Source organism: Mobula hypostoma, chromosome 1 (genome assembly GCF_963921235.1).
Source record: "Mobula hypostoma chromosome 1, sMobHyp1.1, whole genome shotgun sequence".
NCBI lineage: Eukaryota > Metazoa > Chordata > Chondrichthyes > Myliobatiformes > Myliobatidae > Mobula > Mobula hypostoma.
In genome coordinates this window covers 90,538,720-90,564,325 of record NC_086097.1, presented here as the reverse complement: position 1 = coordinate 90,564,325, position 25,606 = coordinate 90,538,720, and the positions used below count along the sequence as shown (strand labels likewise).

The 25,606-nt window shown below is 42.9% G+C and overlaps 1 long non-coding RNA gene across 1 annotated transcript in view; it reads right to left on the bottom strand.

The window, feature by feature from the left end:
• Positions 1 to 1,766: 1,766 nt before the first annotated feature.
• Positions 1,767 to 25,606, bottom strand: part of LOC134359416 (uncharacterized) — a 114,502-nt gene continuing 90,662 nt past the window's right edge. The window contains exon 3 of the long non-coding RNA XR_010021115.1: positions 1,767 to 2,087. This is a non-coding gene — a long non-coding RNA (uncharacterized LOC134359416). The remainder of the gene's footprint in view (positions 2,088 to 25,606) is intronic.

Below are 25,606 nucleotides of genomic sequence, written 5' to 3'. Positions count from 1 at the left end.
ACCCTTTCAAAACAGAGATGCAGAGAAATTTCTTTAGCCCAGGGGTGGTGAATTTGTGGAATTTGTTGCCACATGCAGCTGTGGAGGCCAGGTCGTTGGGTATATTTAAGGCAGAGATTGATAGGTTCTTGATTGGACATGGCATCAAAGGTTACAGGGAGAAGGCTAGGAACTGGGATTGAGGAGAAGATAGAAAAAAGGATCAGCCATGATTGAATGGCCGAGCAGACTCAATGGGCTAGATGGTCTAAATCTGCTCCCATGTCTTATGGTCTTTTTGGATTGCTAGCCCTGTACCAAACTCTCCCTCTCTTGCAACCGGGCTTGAGACCATCCATTGTGGACTTTTCATAACAGATGGTTAACATAAAAAACCAATCAGTGATAATGACAAATAATAACTACTGTATACAATAAAACTCCAAAGCATTTTTATTTCACTTTTTGAGAGATAAAGCACAGTAACTTTGAAGTTGCTAAGTTTTTAAGAGAGCATGGCCACTATAACCTGGTGAGTTTAAAGGAGTGTTAGAATCTGAGCCCCAGTAAGTGGAAAGGTGTGCGGGAACCAGGAACCCAGTGAGTAGGTGACAAGCAGGGGAAACAGGGCCTCGTTGAGTGGGGAATTGCAAACATCACCTGGCAAGCCAGATGTCAAACCATTGGCCTTTCCAAATGGTTGGATTATTAATTATCAGAATGTTACTGCCCTTCGTACAATGCTCCCTCGGTCAACATCTTCCAGATAGTCCACAAAACTGCTTATTTCACTTCTTTTACATCTGTTTTTTCATATTATACGTGTTTCTGGAACTGTAGAGTCTATAATTTACAGTTTGGAGATCATTTGAGTGATCCTGTGCTTTGCTGTCTCTGACAGGATTCCGGGAAGCAAATGCTCTTGAGGCAAAGAAACTTAGATGTTCACTGATTAATGCAACCACGAATCACCGGTTAAAGCAACAAGGAAGATTGAAACATCCAGGCAAACGTAGAAGGAGAGAGAGGGCTCAGCATCAACTGCCTGCCTTTTGATTGCTGATGGGATCCCTCTGCTGCAAGAGGAGGGGTATGTGGGGGGAGCCTATCATGTGTAGTGGCTTGTGGTGTCCTCTGCATTCGAGTGGTGGTGTCTCTCTTTTCTGATGATATCAGAGGATGTTACCGAGGTTCTGCATTTACGGAGTGCTTATGGACTGTGGCCTTTTTCTGTCTTATGCTTTTTATATTCTGTGCTTTTGCCCATTCTTTCTCATTGTCTTTTTGTGTGAAGGGAGGGGGTTTAGGGGTTAATATTCTTGTTGCATTTTGCACAGGGGGAGGGGAGGTTTGGGGTCAATGTTCTTGTTCTGTTTGTTAGTTTTCTTGTGTGGGTGGGGAGGTTGTTGTGTTTTGTATGAGGGGGTTGTAGGTTTCAATAGATATATTTAATGTCAGAGAAATGTATACAATATCCATCCTGAAATTCTTTTTCTTTGCAAGTATTCACAAAAACAGAGGAGTGCCCCAAGGAATGAATGACAGTTAGATGTTAGAACCCCAAAGCCCCCCAGCTCCCCCCTCCCACGCATAAGCAGCAGCAAAGCGATGACACCCTCACCAGCAAAAAAGCATCTGCACCCTCCACCGAGCACTCAAGTGTGCAGCAAAGCATCAATAAAGACACAGACTTGCAGTACCCCAAAGACTACTCGTTCACCCGGTATTCAACATACCACAGGCTCTCTCCCTCTCTCTAATAAGGGAAAAAGATGTCCTCGTTTCACAGCAAGAAGGGAGACATAATACCATAAGTCAGTGAGTTGTTTCGTTAAAAGTCCGTTGCGTCACTTTTTCCGAGCTTCCAGAACTCGGGTCTCTGGGCACGCAGCCAGCAGCCAGCTCGCTGTTTTCAATCTTCCGTGTTCACCCACCAACCTCGAAACTGCCTGCCTTCAGAGCCATGAAAATCTGGCACTCTGAAGGCACGCTGATCTTCCAGGCCACTTCCTTGGCCTATCGAAAAGCGTCCAGTCGTTAGACCCTATGAGCGGATCCCATTTCCACAAAGACCCGAAGACGGCGTGCAACTCCAGGTCAAAAGAACCCTGAAAAGGAAAGATAGAGATGTTAAAGATAGAAACAGAGCTGTTTCTGAAGATGCAAGCAAAGGAGTCACCGTTGAGCACCATCATCCTAAGCTCCACCCTCCGTTAATGATCATGTTGCCGTTCTTTTTTATGTGGTGAGGGGTGGATTTGATGATTCTCTTTGAACGACTGCCATGATTTTTCTTAGTTTCATGGCTATCTGGAGAAGACGAACCTCGGAGTTGTATACTGCATACATTCTATGATAATAAATGAACCTTTGAACTTTGAACTAAGCATTTACTGTTGTAAGAGGTTTCCAGTGTCAGAGTTGTTCAATGTACATATGCTCTCACGCATTTATTTAGGTTGTCTAGGTTGTCCAAACTGAAATTTCATTCAAATGCCGTGGAGGGGATTGCATTCATACGTTTTTCAGGGGGTGAGTTCAATGTGGTCTTTGGATCTATTCATCAATGAAGATCTGAATGTAGAAAAGAAGATGAATTACAAACCTGGAACGGTGATGCAGAAGCTTTGCTTTGTTATTCTAGATCTATTTACCTCTGGCTTCTGGCGCATAACATATGATTTGTGCATGTTTCGAAATGCCTGTGATCTCTATATTGCTTTCATTTATGTGCCCATGTGTTTTCAAGAGATTTATTACAATCTTTTATTGAATGGTAAAAGCTTCTACTGCCACACCTGTCCATTGGTGAATGATAGACATGATTTATGTAATTGCCATCACGCAATCTAACTCCCCAGTTTTGTGCTTTAATACCTTCTTTCCCTGACTTAAAAAGATGTGGATCAAAAAATATTGACTTTAGTTAGACTGACAGCGATAATAGATAAAATGGTTGAGCGGCTATATAGGACGTTGTCAAATTTGTATTAGTTGTCCAGTCACCAGTTACAGCTGGTCCGGTGCCTGAATTTAAACCCTCACAATATTGATGCATAGGTAAGCACATGACGAATGAGAAGGATGCTGCCAGATTTTTTCACCTATTTACAAACATCCAGTTCCTCCAGGCTTCATTGACAGTCACGTGATGTGGCAGGGTGGAACAGCTGATAGACTTGCTCACTCATAGCCCCACCCTGGCCTCTACGTGCACAGACCCCGGGGGTTCTGTTTCCGCCCCACATCCCAAACACGGGAGGATAATTGGCTACTGGAAGTTTTCCTTAGTGAGAGTGAGTGGTAGAATCCGGGAGGCATGTATAGAGAATTAAATGGCATCAGTGTAGAATTATTACAGATTGGTGCTCAATGTTTGATGGTCAGCAGGTTTGGTGGGCCACTGGGCCTGTTTCCGTATCGTATGACTATTCAGATCAGGAAGACATTTTTACTCTCCCAGGTAGTGTAAGGGCTTCCGAATATACTCTTTCCTTAAATATAAGCCAGTATAAATCTAAGAGCTTCACAAACCAAGGCATTGAGTATAAGAGCAGAAAAGTTCTGCTGAATCTTCATAAAGTTCTGGTTGGATTACAGCTAGCCTATTGCTTTAAGATCCAACCACCAGGGTATGAAGGATGTGTATATCATTGAGAGGGTGCAGTAGAAATTTAGCAGAATTTTCTGGGAATAAAGCGGCTAAGCGTTAGGGAAAGAAGCTTGGGGTTGTGTTTCTTGGAGAAAAGGTTGACTACAGGGAGATCTGATTTATCATGACAGGTTATTGCACAGCAGGCAAAGAATTGTTGTACCCATTGATTGATAGAACAAAGACCAAGATTTTGCACAAGAGGTTACAATGGGGGGGGGGGGGGATGATGGGCAAAATGTGAGATAGAACTTAATTATGCAGTGAGTGATAATGACCAGAAACTTTTAGCTCTGAAAGCTTGGGAGCAGGTATAATCAATGACATCTATAGAAAATTGGATCAGTACTGAAAGGAAAATATCATAATGGAAGATGCAGCGAACCAACACTTAAGGAAAGCATCAAAGCAAGGCTTGACTCCTTAGATGGCCTCCTTTGTGCAGTAATGAATGTACCACGACAAACATTTCCTGTTCAAATAATTATGCAAATCTACTTTAAATCATTGATTAATCCGCAGTCACAGGCAGAGCAGTCCAACTTATAAATACTTGCCAAATAAGTTAAAAAAATACCCTACAGATTTTCATCCCGCTAACTATCAATACAATGCATCAGTTCATTTTGAGCAGGTTACACTGGATCTGGGAGTTCACGTTACTAGAATCCTGGCCAACATCTTGTGTTGATGTCTTTGCCATTGTTACAGCAGGCCCGTCACACTGCCACTCACTAACCACTCTCCCTGGCTCCAGCTCCACTGGTGAAAAAAAATGTCTCTCCCATACTGTCATTCAGCAAACCCTCTCCCATCACTTCATGAACCACTTCAACACCCATAGAGGTGGAAGGGATACAAACACCCTCAACCCCAAGGAAATTGCTTGTGTTCCTTTCCCTCTGCTAAAGAGACAGAAGGAAATCATGTTCGTAAATGTTTGTGTGACTTACATGTATCCTTGTTAATTTTCGCATGCGTGTGTGTTGGCGTACATATCTGTATGGATATACATACATATGCATAGGAGTGTGTACGTGTGCGCGTGTATGCATGCATGCACGTGGGTGTTTGTGTGTGTGTGTATTTGTGTTGGTGTGTGTATGGGTGCCTACGACTATATATTGTTCAGTTTATTGTCTTTTCAATAAGCTTCAACAGACAGATAAGTATTCAGATGAAACCCAATTCCTACTAAATTTCTCTGTACTGTTGTTTCATTCACAGGTCAGCTGACATCTGCGTTTTAGCCAAGTCTAAGTGCTTCATCACTAACAACCTTGAAATTTCATGGTTTAGTGTCTTCCCAAGAGTAGTTTGTTTACCCAATTTCTAGCAGAGATCCGATGTGTATTATGTTCAATAGATCACTCTGTTCTTATTTGGTAGTGTCATGCATATTTCAATATATTGATTACTCCTGGTCAATATACCTATCATATATTGCTTTGCATTCACTGCAGATGATAATGAAGCAGAAGAGAACTCATATTTCTGGCTCACAGGCAACTTGCTGCCATCACTAATGGATACTACCAATGCTTGAATTATGCTCACAGTAGCCAAGCCTTTCAACAGTTCGACTTGATCATTCACAAAAACATCAGGACTCTGAAGAGTCTAGGTCCAAAATATTGACTGCTTACTCCCCTCCAGATACTGCCTAACTTGTTGGGATCCTTCAGCTTTCTGTGTGTGTTGCTCAAGATTTCCAGCTTCAGGTGAATCTTGTGTTCATTAAATCACTATTAGCTATTTACTCTACAAATCCAGTAAATGCTCTCACGTGTTTGCATGTGTGTGTGCGTGCGTGTGCACGCATGTCTGCACATCCACATATACATATACTTCTAATATATGACAGTGTATGTGCATTTATTTGTATACCATGTCTTTGTGAGGAACATATGCCAATATGTGTGTGTATCTTTTTTATTAATTTTATCAGTATCTGGGAATCACTGGCAAGCCAGTATTAATTGATCATCTTTAAGAAAGGAAGGGTGAGCTGCTGCGGCCTAGAAATGCTGCAGTCCTTCAGGTGAAGGTACTTGAGTAACGCTGCTGGGTAGGATGACCCAGTGACAAGCTGGCAATGCAGTTCCAAGTCAGGATGGTGTGTGACTTGGAGGGGAATCTGCAGGCAGTCACATACCTGTGGAACTTGTTCTTATAACCATATAACCATATAGCAATTACAGCACAGAAACAGGCCATCTCGGCCCTTCTAGTCCGTGCCGAACTCTTACTCTTCTTGATGTCAGAGGATATAGATTGGGGAGATGCTTTAGAAGAACTCAGACAACTAACTGCAGTGATCAACCCTGCCAGTAATTCCCATGCAAGATACAAAAATCATATCTGCAATAACGAAATTGAGACCAAATGCTTCTTCACTACAGTACTACTTGTGTGCAAGTAAACCCGTATATGTCAATGAATGATTGTGCCATGTGCCGGTGAGGGTAAAAATAGGATGATTTGGCAGGTGGATGCATTGTGGAGGAACTGGTGCGGGGGTCAGGGGTCAGGGGTTCAGATTTAGGGATCATTGGAATCTTTTCTGGGGAAGGTACAACCTGTACAAAAAGGGATGTTTGCACCTGGACCCGATGGAGAGCAACATCCTTGCAGGCAAGTTAGCTAGCATTGTTTGGGTAGGTTTAAACTAAATTGGCAGGGTGATGGGAACTGGAGTGATAGTGCTGAAGATAAGATAGCTGGTTTACAAAAAGGCAAAGTGTAGTGAGATTCTTAGCGAGGAGAGGCTGAGGATAAGTAGAATTGCAGTCAGTAGGATGAGTTGCAATGTAAAAGGCAGACAAAATCGAAAAGGGTGAATACAGGACCAAAGGTGTTATATTTGAATGCACACAGTATACGGAATAAGGTTGATGAACTTGTAGCACAGTCACAGATTAGCATGTATGATGTTGTAGGCATCACTGAATCATAACTGAAAGAAGATTATAGCTGGGAACTTAATGCCCAAGGATATACACAATATTGAAAAGACAGGCAGGAAGGCAGAGGGTGTGGTAAAAATTGAAATTAAATCATTAGAAAGAGGTGACATAGGGTCAGAGGGTGTTGAGTCATTGTGGATATTGTTAACGAACTGCAAGGGTAAAAAGACCTTGATAGGAGCTATATACAGACCCCCAAACAGTACTAAGGATATGGTCTACAAATTACAATGGGAGGTAGAAAATGCACGCCAAAAGGGCAATGCTACTATAGTCATGGGGGATTTAAATATGCAGGCAGATCGAGAAAATTAATTAGGTGCCGGATCCCAAGAGGAGGAATTTCTAGAATGCCTATGAGATGGCTTTTTAGAGCAGCTTGTGGTGAGCCCGCCAGGAGATCAGCTATTCTGAATTGGGCATTGTGTAATGAACTGAAATTGATCAGAGAGCTTAAGGTAAAGGAACCCTTAGTGGCCAGTGATCATAATATGATCAAATTCACCCTGAAATTTGAGAAGGAGAAGCTAAAGTCAGATGTATCAGTATTACAGTGGAGTAAAGGGAATTACAGGGGAGTTGGCCAGAATTGATTGGAAAAGAACACTAGCAGCGATGATGGCAGAGCAGTAATGGCTGAGATTTCTGGAAGCAATTTGGAAGGCGGAGGATGTATACATCCCAAAGAGGAAGAAGTATTCTAAAGGCAAGATAACACAACAATGGCTAACAATGGGCTTCAAAGCCAACATAAAAGCCAAAGAGAGGTCATAGAATAGAGGAAAATTAGTTGGATGTTAGGGGGTTGGGAAGCTTTTCAAAATCATCAGAAGGCAACTAAAAAGTTATTAAGAAGGTAAAGATGGAATACAAAAGTAAGCTAGCCAAAAATATTAAAAAGGATACCAGAAGTTTCTTCAAATACATAAAGTGTAAAAGAGAGGTGAGAATGGATATCGGACTGCTGGAAAACAATGTTGGAGAGGTAGGAAATGGCGGATGAACTGAATAAGTATTTTACACCAGTCTTCACTGTGGAAGACACTAGCAGTATGGTGAAAGTTCCAGGTGTCAGGGGTCATGAAATGTGTGAAGTTACAATTACTAGGGAGAAGATTCTTGGAAAATTGAAAGATCTGAAAGTAGATAAGTTACTGGACCAGATGGAGCCCACCCCAGTGTTTTGAGAGAAGTGGCTTGTGATATCTTGGAGGCATTAGTAATAATCTTTCAAGAATTACTAGATTCTGGAATGGTTCTGGAAGACTGGAAAATTGCAAATGTCACTCCACTTTGCAAGCTGGGAAAGAAGTAGAAGAAAGGAAATTATAGACCAGTTGGTCTGACCTCAGTGATTGGGAAGATGTTGGAGTTGATTGTTAAGGATGTGGTTTTGTGGTACTTGGAGGCACATGATTAAATAGGCCGTAGTCAGCATGGTTTCCTCAAGGGAAAATCTTGCCTGACAAATCTGTTAGAATTCTTTGAAGAAATAACAAACAGGATAGACAAAGGAGAATTGGTTGATGTTCTGTACTTGGATTTTCAGAAGACCCTTGACAAGGTGTCACACATGAGACTGCTTAACAAGCTATGAGCCCATGGTAACACAGGGAAGATTTTAGCATGGAAAAAGCAGTGGCTGATCGACAGGAGGCAAAGAGTGGAAATAAAGGGAAACTTTTTTCGTAGGCTGCCAGTGACTTGTGGCATTCCACAGGAGTCTGTGTTAGGACCAGTTCTTTTTACATTATATATCAATGATTTAGATTATGAAATTGATGGCTTTGTTGCAAAGTTTGCATATGATACAAAAATAGGTGGAAGGATTTAGATAGATTAGGAGAATTGGGCAAAGAAGTGGCAGATGGAATAAAGTGTCAGAAAGTGTATGGTCATGCACTTTGGTAGAAAAACTGAAAGGGTTGACTATTTTCTAAATGGAGAGAAAATACAAAAATCTGAGGCGTAAATGGAGTTGGGAGTCCTTGTGCAGGATTCCCTAAAGGTTAATTTGCAGGTTGAGTCTGTGGTGAGGAAGGCAAATGTGAAGTTAGCATTCATTTCATGAGGACTAGAATATAAAAGCAAGGTGGTAATGTTGACACTTTATAAAGCACTAATAAGGCCTCATTTGGACTATCGTTATCTTGGAAAGGATGAGCTAAAACTGGAGAGGGTTCAAAGGAGGTTCATGAAAATGATTCCAGGATTGAATGGCTTGTCATATGAAGAGTGTTTGGTGGCACTGTGCTTGTATTGACTGGAATTCAGAAGAATGAAGGGTGACTTAATTGAAACTTATAGGCCTTGATAGAGTGGATGTGGAGAGTCTATATATATATTTAAGGCAGAGGTTGATAGGTTCTTTTCTGGTCAGGACAAAAAGGGATACAGTGGTGGGAGGTGGGGGGCAGGCAGGTGATTGGGGCTGAGAGGAAAAATGGATCATCCATAATGAAATGGCAGAGCATGCTCGATGGGAAAATGGCCTAATTGTGCTCCTATATCTTATGGTCTAATTATTTATTCTGGAGGTCAGACGTATGCTACAGTAGACTGACAGTGAAGAAGCTACCTCTAGCTGAAAGTTGGGTAGACTACCTGACCAGCAATGCTCATCTCCCATCTAAGGGGGAATATGTCATTCAACTTCACAATCCTGTTCTGCATTGTAGTTGCCTCAAAACTAAACTGCCTCCCAATTGCAAACATTCCACTTTCTTCCAAATCCATCACTTCAGAAAAATCCATCAACCTCTACTTAGAAAGCCTAATTATTGCAAAGGTAAAACACACAAATGGTGGAGAAGCTCATCAGATTAGGCAGAATCATTGAAGGGAATTTAAGTCAATTTTGGGTTGAGCCCCTTCATCAGGAATGGAAAGAACAAGGGGAGATAGTCAGTATAAAAAGGTAGTGTAAGTTGTGGAGCAGGAGCTTAAAGGTGATAGATTGATCCAGATAAATGGGTGATAGACAGGTGATGGTGTTAGAGAGTGGGAATGATGTAAAAAGCTTGTGGGTGATAGGTGGAAATAATACAGGGCTGAAGAAAATGGAATCTGACAGGAGGGCCAGTGGGCCATGGAATAAATGGAAGGAGGTGAGGAGGGAAACTGGTGCAAGGAATATGGGTGTGATGGGCAGAACAAGAGCAGGGAGGGGAAAGAGAAGAGGTGATAGTGCCAATGAGATATGGGGAAAGGAAAGGAACAGAGGGGTTATGCAGTCAGTTGGAAAACACCAGGGCAGCATTGACATTCCTGGTGAAAGATCTCAACCTAAAACATCTCCCTCCATAGATGCTACCTGATCAGCTGTGTTTCTCCAACACTTTGTGAGTTGCTCTTGATTACCAGTATCTGTAGTATCTCTTGTTTCTGTCTTATTTTGCCAGGAAACTCTATGAATGATGAAGAGCTTCCTGATAATGCCTCTGAAATCCAACTCCAAATCCAAACCTGTTCCACCTTGTTCTATAAATGCTGAGGGCTGTTTTCATGGTGTCGTACAAGAAGGAAACAACCTCACTGAGTCTGTGCCAACTATCAACTACCCATTTAGACTAAGCCTATATTAACTTCATTCTCCTCATACCCCATTGATTCCCAACCCCCGATTCTATTTAACCTACCAACCTATAGTACATGCTTTTGGGATGTTAGGGGATAGCAGAGCACTGGGAGGAAGTCTGTGTGGGAAATCATGCAAACTTGGCACAGACAGGAGCAGAGGACAGGATTAAACACAAGACACCAGCGATGTGAGCCAGCAGCTCTACCAGCTGTACCACTGTGCCATCTAAAGACACTATAGCAGTGTTGCTTGGGATTCCAGGAACTGGTTCTATCTACCCTTTCATAACCTTTGATGATCATAAATACCTCATTTAGATCATCCCTTAATTGATGGAAAAAGCCCTGTAAATCTACTCCACACAAACTGCTCTCAGGAGAGATTCTTGACATTCAGATTAATCAGCCCTGCATTACCCTATACAATCTTCCTGAAATGGCATAGGCTAATTAAGGCTTGATCAATGCTTCGTATAACTGTAAAATAACTTTTGTTGCCTGGTATTCGCTGCTTCTTGAGATAAAAGTCAAGATTTTATTAATCTTTCTCATTATGTGTTTTTTCCTATCCACTAGTTTTTTATGGTTTCTGAACTTGGAATCTGAAGCTCCTGATTCCCACGTTTAAAACAGCTGCATGTAGCAACATCAAAGAAGAAAGCCAAGAGACAGTTGGCATTTTGATCCAAGACCCTTCATCTAGACTGGTTCTCGACCCAAAATGTTGACAGCTCATTTCCCTCTAGGTTGTGGTTTCTCTAAGGTTACTCTTGCTTTGCCTATTCATGCCGAGCTAGAGTTGGGAGAATTAAGCCCAACTCAGCGGTGTGCTTCTCATGCAAGATGTGAAAGATATGGGTCCCATCCACTCTCCCTCACTGCTATATCCGCGAGAGGTTCTTCTGCGGGGGAGATCCTTACAGACCATGTTAGGGAACTGGAGCTGCAGCTGGATGACCTTAGTCTCATTCAGGACAATGAGGAGGTGAGAGATAAGAACTACAGGGAAATAGTAACCCCAGAATTGCAGTAAGCAAGTAGCTGGGTGACTGTCAGGACAGGGAACGTGCAGAATACTCCTGTGGCTATTCTACACAATAACAAGTATATTTTAATGTATATTTTTATGGGGAGGGGGCAATCTACTAGGGCAAGGCTGCAGCAAGCTGCAGATCTCTGGCATTGAGTCTGGCTTTGTGGCTCAAAAGGGAAGGAGAAGAGAAGAGTGTCAAGTCGTCAAGTCAAGTCACTTTTTACTGTCATTTCAACCTTAACTGCTGGTACAGTACACAGTAAAAATGAGACAATGTTTTTCAGGACCATGGTGCTACATGAACAATACAAAAACTACACTGAACTACGTAAAAAACAACACAAAACTACACTAGACTACAGCCCTACCCAAGACTGCATAAAGTGCACAAAACAGTGCAGGCATTACAATAAATAATAAACAAGACAATAGGCACAGTAGAGGGCAGTAGGTTGGTGTCAGTCCAGGCTCTGGGTAGTGAGGAGTCTGATGGCTTGGGGGAAGAAACTGTTACATAGTCTGGTTGTGAGAGCCGGAATGTTTCAGTGCATTTTGCCAGATGGCAGGAGGGAGAAGAGTTTGTATGAGGGGTGCGTGGGGTCCTTCATAATGCTGTTTGCTTTACGGATGCAGCGTGTGGTGAAAATGTCTAATAGTGGGAACAGAGACCCTGATGATCTTCTCAGCTGACCTCACTATCCACTGCAGGGTCTTGCGATCCAAGATGGTGCAGTTTCCATCTATAGTGGTGGCAATGGTTAGGGGAATGCTTAAGAGATTTTGTGGAGGTTTTAAGGATAAGGTCCTGAAGAAAGAATATCGGGAGTTACAGTAGGTATGAAGCTGAAAAGCAGAACCTCAAGAGTGGTAACCTCTGCACTGATGCCTGTGTGGGTAAAAATAGGATGATTTATCAGATGAATAGGTGGCTGAAGAGCTGGTGTAGGGGACAGGGTTGTAGATTTGTGAAACACTGGGATCTCTTCTAAGGAAGAAAAAACCTATACAAAAGGGATAGGTTACGCATATATTTGAGGGGGACCAATATCCTTGCAGGCAGGTTGGCTAGATCTGTTGGGAGGGTTTAAACTAGTTTCACTAGGGGATGGGAACAAGAATGACAGATTAAATGACGGAGCAGTTAGTGTAAAGTTAGATTTAGTGTGTAGAGAGACTGTGAGGAAGGATAGGCAATGTAAAGGCATAACCACAGTCAGTTGGATAGGTTGAATGTGTCTATTTTAATGGGAGAAGTATCAGGAAAAAGAAATAGGTGGTAGGTGGAGATGCGTCTCTACCACAGGAGGTGTAAGGCGCTCCTTCCCTCCACTAGCCTGCAGGTCACCCTTGGGCAAGGTGTAGTACCTGCTTAGCCTCCCCCCGCCTCCCCCCCCCACCCACCGATCAGGATTATGTGAAACCATGGGAGCAGGTGATGGATGGTTGTAGGAGCAGCTGGTGCATATCATATGTCCTGGTTATGTGACCACTGACACCAGGCAGACAATCTCTAAAGAGTATTGATAATGGCTGGGGCCACCTGGCTTATAAAGACACTGCCCAGAAGGTAATGGCAAACCCACTTATGTAGAAAAAATTGTCTTGGCGCGTGGCCAAGTGGTTAAAGCGTTCATCTAGTGATCTGAATGTCGCTAGTTCGAGCCTTGGCTGAGGCGGTGTGTTGTGTCCTTGAGCAAGGCACTTAACCACACACTGCTCTGCGACGACACCGGTGCCAAGCTGTATGGGTCCTAATGCCCTTCCCTTGGACAATATCGGTGGTGTGGAGAGGGGAGACTTGCAGCATGGGCAACTGCCGGTCTTCCATACAACCTTGCCCAGGCCTGCACCCTGGAAACCTTGCAAGGCGCAAATCTATGGTCCCACGAGATTAACGGATGCCTATAGAAAAATTTGCCAACAACATAGAAAGCAAACAAGAGGAAATTTGCAAATGCTGGAAATCAAAGCAAAGCATATAAAATGCTGGAGGAATTCAGTGGGCCAGGCAGCATCTACAGAAAAGAGTGAACAGTTGACATTTTGGGTCAAACCCCTTCATCAGGACACCTGCTAAAGGGTCTCGGCCCGAAACGTCGACTGTTCACTCTTTTCCATAGATGCTGCATGGCCTATTGTGTTCCTCCAGCATTTTGTGTGTATTGCATGGTCCACATCTTACAACATGGCAAATAACAAACAAAGGTCAATGTGGGTCAGTCCCTGGAAATACAACGTTGTGGCTATTACAGAGACTTGGCTGTCACAAAGGCAGGAATGGCTGCTAATTGTTGCAGCATTTAGATTTTTCAAAAGGCACAGGGAGGGAGCTAACAATAGGTGGGAAAGTGTCATGATAAACAGGGAAAGTATCACGGCTGCAGAAAGGGAGGGCATCATGGAGTGATTGACAGTAGCCAGTGTCAGAAACCGGAAGGGAGCAATGACTCTATTGGGATTACTCTATAGACCCCATCCCATTAGTAACAGAGACACTGAGGTGCAGATCGGGAGCCAGATTTTGGAAAGATGCAAAAACAACAGGGTTGTTATCATAAGTCATTCCAACTTCCCTAATATTGAATGGGACCTCCTCAGTGCAAAAGGTTTACATGGGGTAGAATTTGCTAGCTGTGCCCGGAAGGATTCCTAATACAATATGTAAACAGGCTGACTAGAGAAGAGGCCATATTAAATCTGGAACTAGGCAATGAACCTGTTCAGGTGACAGACCTCTTGCTTGGTGAACATTCCAGACACAGTGACCACAATGCATGACCTTTACCATAATCTTGGACAGGGATCACAGCAGGCAGTATGGGAAAGCACTTAGTTAGAGATGGGGGGGATTATGATGCTATTAGGCAGAAACATGGAAGCAGATGTGCTCAGAGAAATGTACAAGAAAAATGTGAAGGCCGTTTAGGGAGCACTTGCATGAGGTTCTGGATAGGTTTGTCCCATTGAGCAGAAAATAATGGCAGGTTAAAGGTGACAATGGTTGACAAAAGATGTGGAATATCCAGTCAGAAGGAAGAAAGAAGCATTCTTAAGGTTAGGAAGCAAAGATCAAACAGGACTCTTGAGAGATAGAAGGTAGCCAGAAGAAGCTTAAGAATGGACTTGGAGACATGAGAAGGCCTTGACAAGTAGGACTAAGGAAACCCTAAGACAGTCGTGAAGAACAGGAGGATGACTAGAGCGAGGGTAGAACCAATTAGAGATAAAAGAGGAAACATGTGCCTAGAGTTAGGGGAGGTCCTTAATGAATACTTTTCTTCAATATTCACCAGTAAGAGGGACTTTGACGAATGTGAGGTCAGCGTAGAGCAGGCTGATATGATGGTACGTGTCAATATTAAGAAAAAGAATATGCTGGAACTTTTGAAAAACTTTAGGATAGAAAAGTCCCTGAGGCCCAATTGGATATACCCCAGGGTTCTCCAGGAAGAGAGAGAAGAGATTGCTGCACCTTCGGTGATAACCTTTGCACCCTCACTGGCCACAGGAATAATGCCAGGTGGCTGGAGGTTGGCAAATGCTATTCCTTTGTTTAAGAAAGGTAATAGGGATAACCCTGGGAATTATTGTCCAGCGGTTAGTGAACAATTGGTAAGGATTCTTAGAGAGAGGATTTACGATCATTTGGAGAAATATAATGTGATTAGGGACATGGCTCTAAGAGGGACAGGTCACACCTCATGACTCTGATTGAATTATTTGAGAAAGAGATCAAACATATAGATGAAGTTAGAGCAGTGGATGCGATGTATATAGATTTACTTTTCAAATCTTTTTATTACTATTATCCAAAATTAACAAGAGTACATCAAAGTAAGGAACACTTACAATGTCTCAAGAAAAAAAATGTATATAGATTTTAGTTAAATCAGTAATCAGCACAGTAGGCTTATTCAGAAAGTTGGAATAGATTCAGGGAAACTTGGCTGTATGGATTTAGAATTGACTTGCCTATAGAAGGTAAAGGGTGGTAGTGGATGGAGCATATTCTGCCTGGAGGTTGGTGACCAGTAGTGATTCGCAGGGATCTGCTCTAGGGCCCCTGCTCTTTGTGATTTTTATAAATGACTTGGATGAAGAACTGGAATGGTGGGCTAGTAAGTTTACAGATAATACGAAGATTGGTGGTGTTGTGGATAGTGTAGTAGGTTGTCCTAGGTTACAATGGGACATTGACAGGATGCAGAGCTTGACTGAGAAATGACGGATGGCATTCAGTCCAGAAAAATGTGAAGTGATTCACTTTTGAAACTTGAAGGCAAAATATAGAGTTAGTGACAGGATTCTTAGCAGTGCAGAAGAATAGAGGGAACTGGGGGTTCAAGTCCATCAATCCTTCAAAGTTGCCATACAAGTTGATATGGTGGGTAGGAAGACATATAACGTTTTGAGCTTTATTTCTTGGGGGATTGAGTTCAAGAGCCATAAGGTAATGTTGTAGCTCTGTAAAACTCTGGTTAGACGACACTTGAAGTATTCTATTCACTTCTGGTCACCTCGTTACAGGAAGGATGTGGAAGCTTTAGAGAGGATGCAGAGGGAATTTTCCAAGTTGCTGCCTTGGTTAGAAAGCATGTCTTATGAGCATAGGTTGGAGTGAGCTAGGGCTCTTCTCTTTGGAGCAAAAAATGATGGCAGGTGACTCAATAGAGTTATACAAGATGATAAGAGGTACAGATAGAGTAGACAGCCAGAGACATTTTCCCAGGGTGAAGGTGGTTATTACAAGTGGCCATAGCTTTAGGATGTTAGGAGAAAAATATAAAGGGCATGTCAAAGGCAGGTTTTTGTACACAGAGAATGATAGGTGCATAGACTATGGTGCCAGAGGTGGTGGTAGAGGCAGTAACATTAGGGACATTTAAGAGACTCTTAGATAGGTACATCGATGAAAGAAAAATGAAGGGCTAGACACTAGAATACTACAGCACAGTACAGGCCCTTCGGCCCTCGATGTTGTGCCAACCCATATATTCCTTAAAAAAAACTTATTAAACCCACACTACCCCGTAACCCTCTATTTTTCTTTCATCCATGTGCCTGTCCAAGAGGCTCTTAAATACCCCTAATGTTTTAGCCTCCACCACCATCCCTGGCAAGTCATTCCAAGCACCCACAACCCTCTGTGTAAAAAATTTACCCCTGATGTCTCCCCTAAACTTCCCTCCCTTAACTTTGTACATATGCCCTCTGGTATTTGCTATTCGTGCCCTGGGAAACAGGTACTAGCTATCCACCCTATCTATGCCTTTCATAATCTTGTAGACCTCTATCAAGTCCCCTTTCATCCTTCTATGCTCCAAAGAGAAAAGTCCCAGCTCTGCTAACCTTGCCTCATAAGACTTGTTTTCCAATCCAGGCAACATCCTGGTAAATCTCCTCTGCACCCTCTCCATACCTTCCACACCCTTCCTGTAATGAGGTGACCAGACCTGAACACAATACTCTTTAAGTGTGGTCTCACCAGAGATTTGTAGAGTTGCAACATGACCTCTCTACTCTTGAACTCAAACCCCCTATTAATGAAGCCTAGCATCCCATAGGCCATCTTAACTATCCTATCAACCTGTGCAGTGACCTTGAGGGATGTATGAATTTGAACCTCAAGGTCCTTCTGTTCATCCACACTCTTAAGTAACCGAACATTAACCCTGTACTCAGCCTTCTGGTTTGTCCTTCCAAAATGCATCACCTCACAGTTCCAGACTGAACTCCATCTGCCACTTTTCTGCCCAACTCTGCATCCTGTCTATATCCTCTTGTAACCTTCGACAACCTACAGCTGCATCCACAGCTCCTCCAATCTTCGTGTCATCCACAAACTTACTCACCCATCCTTCCGCCTCTTCATCCAGGTCATTTATAAAAATCACAAAGAGTAGGGGTCCAAGGACAGATCCTTGTGGTACTCCACTAGTCACTGACCTCCAGGCGGAATACTTTCCTTCCACTGCGACCTTCTGCTTTCTTCCTTTAAGCCAATTTTTTATCCAAACAGCCAAGGTTCCACTGATCCCATGCCTCATGACTTTCTGGATGAGTCTCTTGTGGGGAACCTTGTCAAATGCCTTGCTAAAATCCATGTAGACCACATCTACCACCCTACCCTCATCAATTTCTTTTGTTACCTCTTCAAAAAACTCAATTCGGCTCATGAGGCACAACCTTCCCTTCACAAAGCCATGTTGACTATTCTTGAGTAGACTGTACTTCCCCAAGTGCTCATAGATCCTATTCTTAAGAATCCTTTCCAGTAGTTTGCAGACCACCGACGTAAGACTCACCAGTAGTTCCCAGGATTCTCCCTATTACCGTTTTTAAACAAGGGAACTATATTTGTCATTCTCCAATCCTCTGACACCTCCCCTGCAGCCAAAGAGGATTCAAAGATCATAGCTACTACTCCAGCAATCTCTTCTCTCACTTTCCACAGCAACCTGGGGTATATCATATCCGGCCCTGGGGACTTATCAATTTTGATGTTTTTAAGAAGATCCAACTATGTAGACAATGTGGAAGGGAAGACTAGATCGAACTTGGAGTAGGTTAGACTTGGCACAATATCGTGGGCCGAAGGATCTATACTCTGCTGTGTTGTTCTATGATATATTTTCTAATAAACTTAACTTTGCTAGATAAATAGATACTTTATTGATCCCACAGGAAATTATAGTGTCACAGTAGCATTACAAGTGCACAGATATATAACTATTAGAAGAGAAGGAAGAATAAAAAAATAATTTACCTTGAAAATAAGATGTACAAGATTTACAAGTCAAAGATTACAAAATTTCCAAGTTCACACTGATAAGACACTAGTGCAAGAATTACTGTAATATTATACAGCAATGGGTGCACATTCACACGATCCAGATAAGAAATGATGGTAGTATTGCACAGGGTGTCCGTGATAGCAAGGTGTGATAAACAGAGCCCTGGTAATTAGAGGTTATTAACAGTCTAATGGGAGGGGATCATCACTTCCCTGGCTCTCGGTAGACTCATTATAGAGCCTAATGGCTGAGGGTGAGAATGACCTCATATAGCGCTCTTTGGAGCAGCACAGTTGTCTTAGTCTATTACTGAAAGTGCTCCTCTGTTCAGCCAAGGTAGCATGTAGAGGGTGAGAAACATTGTCCAGAGTTGCCAGGGTTTTCCGGGGGGGTCCTTTGTTCTACTACAGTCTCCATTATATCCAGTTTGACTCCTATAACAGAGCCAGCCTTTCTAAGCAACACTCACAACACGCTGGAGGAACTCAGCAGGTCGGGCAGCATCCATGGAAAAGATGAGTCGACGGTTCAGGCCGGAACCCTTCGTCAGGCCTATCTAATCAGTTTATTGAGCCTGTTGGCACCATCATGTTGATGCCGTTGCCCCAGCACACCACCGGATGGAAACATTTGGTGGTGTGAGAGATGCATTTCTGGATTTCCCTCCTCTGAATGGTTGTGGAGACTCAATACTGGAGCTCTTTAAAGAGGAAGCAAAGAAATTTTTGAAAGGTCTGAGAATTCAAAGCTGTGGGGAGCCAGCACGGTAGAAATGAGGCCGGGGCACACCAGCTCCGATCATCTTGGAATTTGGCACAGGTTTGAAAGGCTGACTGAGCTACTTCTGCTCCCTTGTCACACGGTCTCAGTTTCATTCCCAACCCTGATTCTGCTCAGATTAAACAATGCTCCACGTTTTATAACAATAGCATCGATTAGCCAGGACTTTTCACATCTACCCAATCTGACCCTCTTTATCAGGAAAGATTACACACTTGTTTACAGATTAAATGTCCACATGAATCAGTCAACTCTCAAGGCAAGTCAGACAGAATACACAAGATATTGAATCAGCCCACTAGTGTTGAGTTTATCTCAGTACCTGTAACACTGCTGTGCACTAGCGTGCATAATGAGAGAAGGCCATAATTTATGGCACAGTGCTTGCTTTTGACAAGCTTAGAGTTTTACGGTGGACTATGGACTCAGATGACCTGTCTACAGTCAGTGTCAGCAGTGCACAACTGGTGACCTACTGGAATAAAGCTCTGCTGGGGTGGTGGTAGAGGCAGATACATTAGGGGCATTTAAGAGTCTCTTTGACAGGCACATGGTTGAAGGAAAAATGGAAAGCTGTATGTGAAGGAAGGTTAGACTGATTGTGGAGTCAGTTAAAGAGTTGGCAGAGCATTGTGGGCTGGAAGGCCTGTACTGTGTTGTAATGCTCTGTGTTCTGTGGTCTCTCCATAGATGCATTCGACCTGCTGAGTTCCTTCCTGGGCTTCGTGTGCTGCTCCAGATTTCCAGCATCTGCACTCTCCTATGTCTCACTGAAGAAAGCCAATGTGTTGTAAGCAACCCACCCACCCCATCAATCAAGCTTTATCGTTATAAAACCCTGCATTTACATTTATACTCAGTGTTTATACACAGCGGTGTTTTTTGTGGGGAAATTATTCTGTTTTGACTGCAGGCTTTAATTTTGTCTTTAGATTTTCCATAGATTCTGAGCCATTGCTGGTCTTTCTCCATCTCCAACTCATTGGCTATTGTAATGTTGCCACTGGTTTGCCTGAGAAAAGCATCCTAAGGAATCTTTCTCAGTCCAAAGTATTGGATTTGCCTTTCTCTGCACTGTACCACTTCGGGCACGTCTATGCCCTCACCCTGAACTGTCCTTTCCCAAATTCCTGCCCAACCTGCACTTCTTACTGCGGCACCTACTTTAATTCCATTGGCAAACCTGGAGCAACATCTCTGCATTTCTTCACCTAACATTCATATATGTAGTGAAAGTATGGAGAAGTTCACCCAGAGGCATTCCTTTATTCCCCTGCCTAGTGTTCGCCTCATATAAGTGATAAACTATGCTTCTGCCTCACTGCATTTTCATACACTTTAGACAAAGAGATAGGAAGAATCAAGGTTTCTTTCCAGTGGTTAGCTGTAGCAGTGACTGAGGGATTAATTATTAATTTTGGGAGATTGCAGGGTATCCCTGCAGTGCAGGAACCAATTAAGTAGATGCAAATATTTCTGCTCAATCCGGACTGAAAATGTATCTATATTATTCACACCCACACTGGGAAGGTTTCCAAGAACCCAACTACAGCCTTGAATTTTTTGGTAAATTCAACAATTCATTCTAATCATATATTAAAATAAAGGCTCTTGCTTCACTGCTTCAATTTAAAGCTCACCAGACCAGAGTTGTTTTTTTTTGGGGGGGGGGCAGAATCGTGGTTTCTGTGACATTACAGAAATTAACAGTAGCAACTTCTCTGAGGCCAGGGATATTTAAATACACCTATGCTCAATGGCAGCTTTGACAGCTGATAAAGCCTCAGCCAAGGCTGTCAGTGTGTTCCTGAAGTCTCAGTTGTCACTGCCTATCTCAAGGTGCAGAGTTGGAGTGAGATTGGGTTCTATGTGAGAGTGAGTGGGTGGGGAGGACAGGTAGTGACTCAAGATACTTATCCCTTGTTCAGCTTTTGCTATGGAGCCTCCTGACTCAAAAGCAAATGTGCTACCCCTCCATTCATATTTCCTAATATTAATGCCAGAGTTCATCACCAGGTTATCTGAGCCCCTTTAGCCTAACGTAAAGCCTAATCCTCAATCATAGAATTACAGGGCATGGATACAACCCCTTCGACCCACTGAGTCCATTCTGACTATCAATGCTATCCCCATATTTGGCCCACTTTATTTTTCCAGGTACTCCAATCAACTTTCTTGAGATTCTATTCCTACCTCTGTGCTCACCTACAATCTATTTACAGTGGCTAATTAACCTACCACTGCACGTATTTGGGATGTGGAATGAATTCAGAGGACTCAGTAGATACCCACACTGTCACAGGAAGAACATGCAAACTCCACACAGACAGCATCGGATATCAGGATCAAGCCCAGGCTGCCGGAGCTGTAAGACAGCAGATCTACCAGCTGCGCCACTATGCCATCCTATATATTCCAGATTATTAGCTGAATTTAACCTGCGCCAGTGGGATTTGGACTGAGGACTTTCGATTGCTAAACCAAGGTTTAGCTTTGCTGCTCAGCTAACTTGGCCACATTACCACCACAAACCCACTGTGAAGAAGCAACCAAAACCACTGCTGCCTATTCATTTCACAGAATTGCAGAATTAATACAACAGAGCAGGGAGCCATTTAGGTTCTATGTACATGTCAAATTATTAAGAGAGTGTTTCAAAAAGTCCTCCTTCCTGCCTCTTTCTCCAAAGCTGTGCGATTGTTTTTTTCATTTCCATAATAATCTAGTTCTTTTTGAAAAGCTATGATTTCACTTTCTCTGTGAATTTTAGATTGAACCTACTTGTAGCTTGAAAAGCGTATTCTTCATGTCTGCTCTGAGTTTAACACCATCACCTATAATCTGTGGATCTTGGCTATCCTTCAGTAGAAATATTTTTCCATTATTGTCTTCATTCTTCATTGTACTGAACATGTACCTCAAACTGCTTTTCCACCTTTTCCCTTCTCCTCCAAGATTAAACCCAACTTCTCCAGTCTCACCACGTAACTAAAATTCCTTATCTCTGAGATCATTCCAGTAAATCTTCTCCATAGATTTCACTTCCCTCCCAAAAAGCATTGCGTAGATTGGGCACAAAGCTCCCAACTGCAGCTAAACCAATCTTTTATTCAATAAAAAGTATTTGACATAATTCAACGCTTGAAAAGCACTGAACCTGAACAACTGCAGTCGGACAGCTCAATGTTTTACAGACTCATTCTCCACTGATAATAGCACAACTTGTATTCATGTACGGTACGGCAACTGCACTGCTGTGGACTGACAGACAGCAGTAACACTGCCCAGAGTGAATCACAGATTCATTACTTCCTTTCCATCCAGTGTATCTTTATGGTATTGGATTCTCTAATAAACATTTACATATGTCCTGGCTAGTTGCATCATGGTCTGGTATAGCAATTCAAATGCATAGGAATATAAAAGAGTAACAGACTCATCTCAGTCCATCACAGGCTCATCCCTTCCAACCATCAATAGTATCTACATGAGGTGTGGCCTCAAAAAGACAACCTATCATCAAAGATCCTCACCATCCAGGCCATCAGGCAGAAGGTACAGAAGCCTAGAGTCCCTCAACACCAGGCTCAAGAACAGCTATTCCCTTTCAAGCTTTCAGTTCTTGAACCAAGTGGCACAACCCTAATCACTACAGTATAGCAACATGAGACCACTTTGATCACTTTGCACTAAAATGGATTTTTACTTGTTCTAATCGTGGTCTTTCTAGCAAAAACTGGGTACAATCTATGTTCAATTTATGTTTTTCTGGTCAGTGCTGCCTATCTGATGCCATGTACCTGTGATTTTACTGTAAGTATATCATTGCGCCCATGCATGAGAAGATGGCATGGCACAGATGACGGAGACCTTTGATGGTAGATGTTTCCTTCTTGAGGTCGTACCTCATCTCGATACTACTGATGGTGGGGAGGGATGTGTACCTGATGGACTGGGCAGCGTCAAATTCAAAATGTTCAAATTGCATTTGTGCATATTCAAAATTCAAAGATTCAAAGTACACTTATTGCCAAAGAATGTAAAAATTATACACCTTGAAATTTATCTGCTTACAGAGCACAGAGCAAGAAACCCAAATAACCCAGTTTTAAAAAGACCAAAAACCACTGCACAGAGAGATAGGGAAAAAAACCCACAAATCATGCAAACAACTGAAGCAAGCCAGCAGCATTCCAAACCAGACAGCGTTCCCAGATCCATAGTCATAGTCATAGTCATACTTTATTGATCCCAGGGGAAATTGGTTTTCATTACAGTTGCACCATAAATAATAAATAGTAATAGAAATAGTAATAGTAATATTACTATTAGTAAATAGTAAATAGTAATGGTCATTGAAATAATAAATAGTAATAGAATAGTAATAGAAAAATAGTAATAAATAGTTAAATAGTAATATGTAAATTATGCCAGTAAATTATGAAATAAATCCAGGACCAGCCTATTGGCTCAGGGTGTCTGACCCTCCAAGGGAGGAGTTGTAAAGTTTGATGGCCACGGACAGGAATGACTTCCTATGACGCTCTGTGTTGCATCTGGTGGAATGAGTCTCTGGCTGAATGTACTCCTGTGCCCACCCGGTACATTATGTAGTGGATGGGAGACATTGTCCAAGATGGCATGCAACTTAGACAGCATCCTCTTTTCAGACACCACCGTGAGAGAGTCCAGTTCCATCCCCACAACATCACTGGCCTTATGAATAAGTTTGTTGATTCTGTTGGTGTCTGCTACCCTCAGCCTGCTGCCCTAGCACACAACAGCAAACATGATAGCACTGGCCACCACAGACTCATAGAACATCCTCAGCATCTTCAGGCAGATGTTAAAGGACCTCAGTCTCCTCAGGAAATAGAGACGGCTCTGACCCTTCTTGTAGACAGAAGGATCTTGTAGATCCGTTCCCAGAGCAGCCGGAGGCGGCCCAAACCTCGGTTACAATTCATCACACCAGCCAGATCAGTTCATCCTCGGCACTGCAGAGGGAGCGAGCAACATCAGCCCATTCCTCGCTTCCATTCCCAACACTCAGGCTTCCAGGCTATCTGGGCTGACATTTAAATTGTCCAAGCACCAGATATTGCCTTGCTCTAGGACTCGGATCCCAGCGCAGCGACACAGCCCGAAGCCCTTCTCCATCTCACCAAATCGGCTTGGAGTTGGAGTGATCCAAACTCACACCCGGGTTAGGTGGACGGGCATCGAAACTCTTCCGCGTTGACTCCCCTCCAAATCGCTCACTCCATCTCAGGGAGGGATAGCACCAACTCTCTCTGCAACGTGGTTGCAGACTCCCAATGCCCCAGCATAGCTCATCCCCTAAACCAGCCTCGCCTCCACCTACCTCCTCACTTTTTGTGGTGCTAGTTCATCACAATTTGCTTCAGAAAAGTAATGTTTTTAGTCAAATCTCTTGTCATATGACAATAAAATCTGCTTTGACTTTAAATGCCTCACCCGAAAGGCATTGCCTTCAATGCTGCAGCCCTTCCTCAGCCTTATAGTTGAATATAAGCTCAGTTTACTTGTTCATTTTATAGGTGTGTCTTGAGCCCGTAAGTTGAGTCTGAGGAAAGACAGGTATTGCTGCACTATCCACAAGGTGCCAACGTGTATCGCAAAAACAAGCACATCGACTTGCACAGAGGAATTACAAAGAATCATGAAACGTAGTCCCCAATAAAGTTCAAAGTTCAATGACAATGTTATTATCAGAGTACATTACGTATATGTCAGCACATACACCGTGAGATTCATTTAACTGCGGCATACTCAGCAAATCTATAGAATAGTAACTGTAACAGGATCAGAGAAAGATCAAGTAAAGTGCAGAAGACAACAAACTGTGCAAATGAAAATATAAATAAATAGCAATAAATAATGAGAACATGAGATAATGAGATAAGGAGTCCTTAAAGTGAGACCATTGACTGCAGGAACATCGCAGTGGTTGGGCAAGTGAGTGTAGTTATCCTCTTCTATTCAAGAGACTGATGGTTGACAGGTAGTAACTGTTCTTGAACCTGGTGGTGCAAGTCCTGAGGCTCTTGTACATTCTACCTTCTACCTGATGGCAGCAGCAAGAAGACAGCATTGCCTTGGTGGTGAGGACCTCTGATGATAGATGTTGCTTTCCTGTAGCAGCATTTCATGTAGGTGTGCTCAATGGTTGGAAGGATGAACTGGGCTGAGTCCACTACCTGTTCAAAGGCATTGGTGTTCCCACACCAGGCCTTGATGCAGCCAGTCAATACGCTCTCCACGACAGAAATTTGCCAAAGGTTTTGATGTCACGTCGAATCACAACAGACGCCTAAGGAAGTGGAGGCACTGCTGTGCTTTCTTCGCCATTGCATTTATATGCTGGGTCCAGGGCAGGTCCTCTGAAATAGTAACACAGACATCCCACCTCTCCCAGAAGTTCCGGGAGTCTCCCGCATATGAATAGTGGCTCCCTGATGCCGGCAAATTATATACAGTATCACGGAAATCAATTTTTTTGAGAGCCTGCGAGTGAGAGAAAGCAAGAGCGCAAGAGAGCACGCGAGCGAGACAGAGAGAGAGCGCGCAAGCGAGAGAGAGAGAGCGCGCCATGGCAGAGTGTTCCAAAAAATATATATATAAAACGTACGTCACCCCAGACTACTCTAAAGTGTACCCCTGCCTAATAGGGGTCAAAAATAATGACAGTGTTGCTCACTGCACTGTTTGCAACAGTGACTTTTCTATTGTCCATGGTGGGTTAAGACTGTAAAAGACATGTTGAGGTGAGTTTAACAGGTGTCATTCGTTCATTAGCATA